This window comes from Taurulus bubalis, assembly GCF_910589615.1.
Source record: "Taurulus bubalis genome assembly, chromosome: 2".
In the NCBI taxonomy this organism is placed as follows: Eukaryota; Metazoa; Chordata; class Actinopteri; order Perciformes; family Cottidae; genus Taurulus; species Taurulus bubalis.
In genome coordinates, this window is record NC_136590.1 from 3,387,707 (window position 1) to 3,397,288 (window position 9,582).

The following is a 9,582-nucleotide window of genomic DNA, read 5'->3' on the forward strand; positions in this document are numbered from 1 at the left end:
GCGTAAGCTACACTACGGTTTACATGAATGTCTCACTGCTTTTCTCTCTTTATCTACTGTTCTATATGCTTTGGAAAAACAAATAAGAAAAATGACTGGTCACCATGAAAGTCTGTCAGATAAGCTTTTGTCAAATGTAATATGCCTTTAAAGTAAGATAACAAAAACGTCAGGGATACACAGTCTCAAAGTGTGCTTCATGTAATATCGAGTCAGCTGAAATAAACTCTTTACGGCCCTTTTAAGCATCAAACTGGTCTTTTTCTACTGTGATGTATTGCTGTACGCTGCAATAAGTGATCAGTTGAGTGCAGTCAGTCACCCGGCAGCTGAGGCGCAGGAGGTTTATCTTCTCCTGTATTCAACACGGCATCCCTTCCTCCAGCTCCCACATACCAGACGGACGTTTGTCAGAGTTGAATAAGCTTTGTGCCCGCTCTCCTCGGGGGGCGGATCCTATACGTCCGTCAACACGGGACGTCAGCTGGACAGCACAAGGCTTGTTGCGGTTGTTTATTGCCAGGCTTAGTTTGAACATATTATGGAATGTGACGCAGGGCTCGGAACTAGGCACAGTAGAGACAATATCAAAATCCAACACAGTAGGAATGTTGGGGGAATGTCATTTAAGTATCCTGGTTTTCGTTGCACAGAAGGTGTCAGAGTCCATGAGGGCTACTGTCCCACTGAAGCCACAATAAAGTTACAGCTGAGAATGTGAGGAAGCGAATACGTGTCCATGTACCAGCAGCAAGTGAAGAAAGTTACAAGATTAAGATGTCATTAGCTCACTTAACTGGTTCATGTGTTCAAAGCAAGATATGTAATATATATATATATATATATATATATATATATATATATATATCTATATATCTATATATATATATATATATATATATATATATATATATATATATATATATATATATATATATATATATCTATCTCTATCTATCAGGTGAATAGAAGCAGGTCTGAAAGGTGGATTGCACCAATATACTAAACATCTGTTAAAGGAAGGTAAGACGATGTGACCGACACCACTTTCATGTCTGTATGCTAAGCATGGAGCGAGAGCCAGGATACAGTTAGCTTAGCTTAGCATTAAGACTGGAGGTAGAACGTAGCTAATCTGGCTCAGTCCAGTTCAAAAACACACGCCAACTCCTGTAAAGCGTACTTCTTTGTAAAGCTTGTTGCTATTTTCACTTTTTTGTACAGATGAAAACAAAACACATATTACTGAGCTTTAGAGCTTAGAGGTTCTGTGCTCCGACCTCAGGGTTCTGTGCTCCGACCTCAGGGTTCTGTGCTCCGACCTCAGGGTTCTGTGCTTTGACCTCAAGGTTCTATGCTCTGACCTAAGGTTCTCTGATCTCAGGGTACTATGCTCTGACCTAAGGTTCTCTGATCTCAGGGTACTATGCTCTGACCTAAGGTTCTCTGATCTCAGGGTACTATGCTCTGACCACAAGCTTCTCTTTTTTAATGGTTCTATACTCTGACCTTGGGGTTCTATGCTCTGACCTCACGGGTCTCTGTTCTCAGGGTTCTATGCTTTTGCTGCAAGACATATCTTAATCTTATCCAGAGCCAGGATTGCTCGCCACCGGCCTCCGGTCTTTATGCTAAGCTAGGCTAATGTCTTCCTGGCACTCACTCAACATTAATCATGAGAGAAGTACCGATCTCCTAATCTAACTTTACTTCAACGTGTTCACCCATTTCTTAAAAAGACAGCTGGGTTACTTTGCTTAAATTAATCTTAAAACCAGACAAAACAACCTCACTTATTCTTTTATTTTGCTGGCTTAAATAGAGATACTACAGTCTTTAATCCAAAAACTAAATATGTAAGAAAGAAGACTTAAACTGGCTTCACTGTCATTCTCTATAAATCGCTTGAAGACGTCCAGAGAAGAGTTCTTCAGAAGCTCTGCTGAAGACAAAGCTCGTCTAATGTTTTCAGGTTTGACTGCACAGACCAGGGTTCACTTCCTGGTGCACTGATGCACGACATCAATAAATTAATTCATGTTTTATTTTCAAAACCCTTTCCCATGCTTTTGTCTCATTTTAAACCCTTTATAGTAGTTTTGAGAGGGTGTTCCATAGTGGCCTGATTGCTATGCCATTGAGAAAACTCCCCATTATAAAGTCATTGTGTTTTCCCCACTGGCAGGCAGATGTATCTAGATGACACAACATATAGCGTGTTCAGAATGGAAGTGTGTGCATTGCTCCCTCTCTCCCTATCTGAATTCTTCCCTCCATTTGATTTGAATGGCTTCACCTTCCCTCTTTCTTTCCACCTTGTTTATCCCTACGAGCCCATCTCCGGCTGGACTTTGTCCCAAAGTTATTATTCTCTTAAAATATCCACCAATTTCCTACCATGCCAGTTTGCTACTGTAAACAAAACGGCTACCAAAAAAAGAAGTGTGTGATCGCCACGGGCCTTTTCTCCACATTGTGTAAAACCTGCAGTGACACAGCACTAATCAGTCATTGAGAGCTTTGTCCAGCAACAGCTCACTGCTTCTGCCTCGCCGCTATCCATTTTAATCTCTTCACACCATAAACACTGCTCGGCTTTTGTTGCAGAGGAACCGTTGCACACAGCAGGGCGATGCTCACACCAAAACATAGAACGCTCCAGTGTAATAAATGACACGGCCGATCTGTTTGCCGTAGTTCGTGCGCTGACGTTGGCTGGAGCGAGCGCCGAAAAAAGCCGCACAGCGCTCAAGTCAAATATTTACAGAGCGGCTCCTCGGGCTGCAAATCTTTTGCGGACATTCGCAGCTACATTTGTCTTGTATGTGCGGTGAATGAACATACACACACAAATTACACGGATATAAATGCACACACACACACACACACACACACACACACACACAACAGTCCTGCGTCTTAATTAGCAGGTGAAAGTGCTTATTAAAAGGGAAGGTCTGTCAGAGGGTTTGACAGTGTACACACAGCGTCTCACAGAGATTCCTGGAGAGGTCACCCAGCCCTGGCTTAATCCTCCCCTTTAATTGGGCCCTATGTCAACGGATGTGACAAGTCTCATCTGAACTGTCTGGAGCTGTATGTGTGTGTGTGTGTGTGTGTGTGTTGGAGATCACGCTCATACACCAATTAGACAGATTCGAGTGCACATTTTGTACATAGTAAAGCGACGGGTCACAGTCCGGTTCCTTTCGCTTTGCAATGCATACGACACATGCAATAAGTCATATGACTTTGCATAGAGCATGTTCAAAACACACATTCCACACTGCAACCAGTGCACTGTGTGTTTATTGGCCGACTGCACAGACATCTAGATCAAAAAATGACTGTTAGTGTTTTGTGTGATTTCTGGTGTTTTAGATAAAGCAGATGTTGAAATGCCCGAACTGCACAAAATATCATAAAAATTAATTCCACGTTCAGAGAGGGAATTACAAACACTTAAGATGTGTTTGGAATTTCTTTTTACGAGATCGTCGTCACATTGCGATGCCATAAGTTGCAATAAAAGATGAATCAGTGGTATTTGAAATGCTCTGAATATCACTGCTCATGTGCCACGTGTCGAATCCAGCTGTCCATCCAGAAGCCATCTGCTTGAGACTGTGACACAGGAGGAAGTGTACTATGAACTGTCCGATGACGTTTGAATGGAACATGTGCTGGACACCATGGAGCTGCCTGTGCTCAGCTGTTATACTTCCTTCAAACAAGAGGGAACCCACCAAAAGTGGGCACCACCAAATCCCCAGGTTTACTGCTCATCAAGTGGTTTTTGGTAACTGGCTCGTCCATTTAACCCGTAGGGGAGGATTAGAGGAGAGACTATGAAGGTAAATGAAATGTAATAAAAGCATGGACTGGACAGCTGGCAGAGGTGTGTGTGTGTGTGTGTGGGATGAGGCGAGGATGGGACAGAGGCGGGTAAAGACTTTGTTTGATGACGAGCGGTGAGGTTGTCAGGAGTGCACATGATATGGGTGGGGGGTCCAGGAGGGCGCTGTGTTGTAAAGGGACAGACAGAGTGGCCCCCGGCAGCAGCTGTGTGGTGTCAGTCTGAGTGCCGTCTTGCTGCTGTGTCTCAGATAGCAGCTCACGGGCCGGTGCTGGGTGGCCTTCAGGTAAACGCGAACAATTCAACAAGCAGTCAGCGTGCCGGAGAAGGAGTCCTGCACACAGGCTGTATATAAGAAGAGGTTTGTGGACTGCCGTTACGAAGCCTTGACTTTTGCTGTCGCCATCTTGGAATACAGCCGTCGCTATGTTGTTTTTTTGCAGCCAATGAACAGAAGTAAAACTCATGTTTACAATGTTTACCGAGGTAATAAATCAAGAGAGAAGTAGAGTCATTTATATAGACTTCTATACAACCAGAGGAGTTGCCCCCTTGTGGTCAGTGGAGGGAATGCACATTTTTAAAGACACAGAACCCGAGGTTGCCGCCTGGTCCTGCACCAGCGAGGCCCAAAACCACAAAACCACCGCAGCAAAAGTGTGAGTAACGGGTTGAACAATGTTTTTATCTGCTGTTGCATTAGTGCAATTTATAGCATGTTCAGCTAACTAGCCTACTACCTGTAGCATTAACTGAGCATCATTAGCTTTAACCATGTTGTCTTGTGCTGCACTTGTTTAGCTCAACCAGAGCGTCTTCTTGTAATGTTATAAAGGGACATTGTGTAACCGTTCGTCCTATTTCACTTATCTTTCTTTTCATAACCAATCAGCTGTACATTGTAATATTAATTTCAACCATCTCACAGGGCCAACATTAGCTCATAAAAGCTCAGTTTGCTTTTCAGGCGGCAAAAACGACAGAAACTTGATGATGAATATTCCACCATTATTGGTGTAAATTAGACCTGTGCTGGACCAGAACGGAAAGATTTACAGGTTTATCAACGGTAGTTAAGTGGCAGCTCAGTGAACTAGACTTTGATTTGCGTGTAAAATTCCCAGCACTCTCCTTGATGTGTTTCGCATCAAGTGTTTAAGTGAACTTGAAGCTATGTTTTTGTTAGCTATCGTTGATCATTTAGCTCCAGTGTAAAACATGTAGGAAGTCATCGGCGTGAGATGATGGAAGTCGGATTCGTCAACAGAGAGACTTGAGAACGATTCGGTGCTTTATCTGCACCCAATCAGTCTTATCAGGAAACTGAGGGGTTTCTCACGCTGAACACAAAACGACGAGAGAAAAGCAGAGGCCGTGGAATGCAAACAAAGTGAATGACATCTAAAGAATATAAGAGAACAGAGAGAGGGAAAGAGGGCATGGCGTCTGAACGAGGGTGGAGGGGCCAGACGGTTTCTGTGAGGAGGGAAGGAGGCTGGGAAGGAGAGACGGAGCCAGACAGAGTCAGGTCCAGCGCTGTGAGCTGTGGTTCATAATGAAGAAGTTCCAGGGGGAGCGAGCCGGACCCAAACCAGAAGTGACAGAAAGACGGGCCCGAGCCAACAACCTCCCCCCTCTCTCTCCATCTTTATCTGCTCTCTCTCTCTCTCCTCGGGCCTCCGCGGGTCGGAGCGGCGCTCGTCCGACGCCAGGCGGTAAATGTCCGCGTGTTAGAGAGACAGCGGCGCTGCAAGCCATCCGAGCGGAGGAACGCGAGCGACATGGAGCGTCTCCACGTCACGTAAAACCCCCAAAACACAGGGGGAGATACCGTTTTGTGTTATTGTGGTTGTTTAGATTTCGGCAATTGACTTTGCCTCCGCCAGTCTGCAGGCGATGGAGGAGGGGGGGTGATGTCTGTGAGGCTTCAACACAGAGACGGGCCTGCATCAGCCCAGCTTAACTCTAACTCCTGCCTATTACCAAGGGCTATGGGCTGGCTTTATGTGGTATTCCCGAAACTTCGCTATCAGAAATTTAATAACTCAAAGTCTACTTTGTTGTTGTTAATGTGTGTGTCCGTGACTAACGGCCCAGATGAAAGGCACATCAAGAGGAACGGCCATCTATGCCAGACAAACGTCTTCCATCGTGCTTGACGGAGTTATAAAGAGAAAACAATTAAGTCAAAATTTGTGAAATTGACAAAAAAATCACTGAGTATTAGTTGTAATAATTCCCGGACAAACAGTATGGATTACATCGTCAGGCTGGTTTCGTTACGCCGGCTGTTGAGAGATGATCTTCAACTTTCTAACAAGGAAGCAGAACCTGATTCACATTCACAGCTCTCCTCACAGCAGGGACTCACACAGACAATGTCTCGTAGTGTGAGAGCATCAAATACGTTTCATAATATCGGCTTATTTTGTTGTTGTATAGCTGGTCATATTGGAGCTACCTTTAACTGCTTGTTCACGTTGTAATTTACATGTTTTGTGGTGTATTCTTCCTTTAAATATGTTGATTTTTTTATGTGATCAGGAGTCACATGCAAGCAGGCAGGTAAAGACAGTGTGTGTGTCTGTGTGTGTGTGTGTGTGTGCGCGCCACGATATGTATGTCACTATAGCCGTCTCACTAATGTTTAAGGAGTAAAAAGTAGAACTTATTTCTCCCTGAGTTTCTTACAATGGAAATAATCAAATAATGTGCAAGCACTTGAGTAAATGTAGCTAGGTACTTCACTGCAGTGCCAACAGGAACTGTTACAATTAGAAATAATGGCAATGTTATACTTCCTGTTTACATCTACCAAAACATGAAGCTTTAATTCTCATAAAAAGAACACGTATAGTGCCACTAACAGGCATCTCCGAGTAGCCAACTTATCCTGAAAATAACATACATGTCAGGACTTTCCATCAGCCTGTAAATAAAGAGCGAGGACTGAAGGGGTCAAACGTTGAAACAATGGCGGACAAACAGTAGATCTGCATGTCCGTCTCATGACTTTGTCAGCGAGTCACGGTGATGCAGGCCCACCACAGCATCAATGCAGAACTAATAGGACATAAAGAAAAGACCCAATTGTGCAAATATTTAGTTATCTGGATCTCCAGAGCTGGTCTAGCACTTCCAAATGGCCTGGCTGAAACGGCCTGTCAGCCAGCACATTCTTTCTCTCAGTGAGCGCCGAGCGGAGCCATGTTTTTGTTGGTATGACCCCACCCCGCACCCCACAGCCCTCCTTCCACCGCTGACGTCTATTTGACGGAGTAAAACGCGCTGCTCCAGACGCTGATACCAGGTCAGATTTTCTTTTGTTTTTGTTGTGGTTCCGCCGCTGTGATCTGATCTGGGTGCAGCGTGAGGCGGCTGAAAGACGGAGAGCAGACTCAGGGGTGATCTCTGGGCACAGAGACTCTACTTGACCCCGCAGGACCAAAGACTTATATATAGGGCTGTGTCTTGCTGCATGTACATGTGTTTATCTTCCTCCGTGTGCACGTGTGTCCCATGTGTTAGAGCGGAGTACGTCTTATCGGCGCATTCGGCAGGGGGGACATGTTCTGTCATCCTCCGTTCAAACCAAAACACATCGCTACATGTGCTATCTCCACTCTGCGGGACGTTGAGAGGCCTGACTTATGCGGCCTGTCAGTAAGAGCTAACGCCATCGTCACGCCGACCCATTGATTCGGTACGTTGCCTTTTTTTATTATTCTTCCTGCGATTGGTAACTTGGTCAGACAAACCTTTCTTTCTTCCTTGCCCGATTCTGAAAGCTGAAACAACAACGGTTCACCAACAGCTACACGGTCCTGCTTGCTTTTAACACCCCAGGGACGCTCAGTGGGTGATGATCGAATGTTGTTCTAGGGTTCTGAAAGGGGCTGCATTTCTATATGTGTGTGTTTCTTGCTGTCTTTTTTCCTATCTTTGTAGTGTGTGTGTGAAGCCCAGAACACCTTTCCAGGCTCGCTAGGTTGGAAACTTGTAGAACTGTCGTGATTGAGAGTAATAGGATAAAGCGAAGCTGATGCTGTTGACTCAACTAACAGGATTGTGGAAAACTATTGCCTTTACCACATTGGTTATGGCAATTTTCATGGCCTGGAGGCAGCCTGGGTTCGGAGTGGGGTGGGCGGGGAATATATGGATAAGACAAAACAAACAGAAATGTTACAGGAAAACGTAATGGTCCACTTCCGAGGTTTTTTCAGGGCTTTCAACCACAGACCTCTGGATCTGAAAAGTGGAGCCAACAAGGAAGTGCCTGAAACCTGCATTGTCTCTCATGGCCATGAAGGTACGACTCTCTGGTTGCTGAAAGAAGCCGGATTGTATAGAAGAAACAATTCCCTCAGTCAACATGAGTTTATGTCTCAATCTCTAGTTTCAAGTCTTCTACAGCGTGATGTTCATTTAGTAAATTATGGGTCTGTTTAGAGTCGAACAGACCATAAAGCAGGGAATGCTTTAGGGCGGGGCTACAAGGTGATTGACAGGTCACCGCAGTTGTCCGGTCAGTGGGTCGTCCAGGTTTTTGACTTCACTTTCACAGTGCGTTTTTATTCATAAAGTTTAAGTGAAACCTCTTTGGTCGAAGAAAAAAAGAGAAGTCTCATTCCCTTCTGGTTGCCAAAAAGCTAAGATGGTGATGGCAAACCGATATGGCCAAAAGGCCTAGCGTAAAAGACGGGTTACAAGCCGCTACTAGATTCAGTGTGTGTCCCCGCTAGTTCCCTGCTTTAGCCAGATAGCGCTGCTGCTAGCTCTCCGCTAGCTCCGACAACCACCGAAAGTAGCGGGACCAGCCCCGGCTCGACGCCCGACTCGGGCAGAGGGGGTGCGGGCAGTAGCGGCAGCAGCGGGGAGCTAGCAGCAGCGCTAGCTAGCTTGCTACAGCGGGGACAACCACCGAAGGTAGTAGCGGCTTGTAACCCGGCTTTTACGGTAATTCAAGGCTTTAAAACAGAAGCCAACAAACCAACGGATGACATCACGGTGACTGAGTCTACTCAGAGTCTATGGTTGGAACTGAGACATCAAGGGATGTGAAGTATGGATATAAAGTATGATCGCATACACAAGCAGAGCAGATCAATGCTCCGACACAGGAAACACAAGTCTGTACTCCCGAAAAGTAGTTTGAGCTTTTCCACCCAACTGAGCTTTCCTTCATTTCAGCGTAGACAGCTTTGAAACACCGAGGCTCCTATATTCGGTGATGATCACCCAGTGTACGGTCACCGTGTCCACAGTGTTTGCTCAGATCATTGCTATGGATTTAATGTCGTGCTATGACAAACGACTTTAAATGTCACACAGATTAGAGATGAGAGGCTTGGCTGGCTTGTTATTTGCTTTTGTATATGCAAACACACAGAAGGAAATGCTCCAAGATTCTGTTTATAATCAGTCTGACTTTAGAAAGTCTTTCTCCTTCAAAGCATCAGGTGCTTTTTTACTGCAGTTGGCATCAAATATTCTCCGGAATGCATTCAATAATGATAATTAGCTTCTTTGTGTGACTTAAGTATGAAAACAACAAAGAAGAAAACACAAAGGACTCACAGATGAAGGGATTAGCAGAACAACAAACGCAGTACAGAGCGGACTCAGAGTGCAGACTGGTGGGTGAGACAGATAGTGTGTCACAGTGACCAGAGGCGTCACTTTCCGCCTCCCCCCCCCACACACACACACACACACACACACAC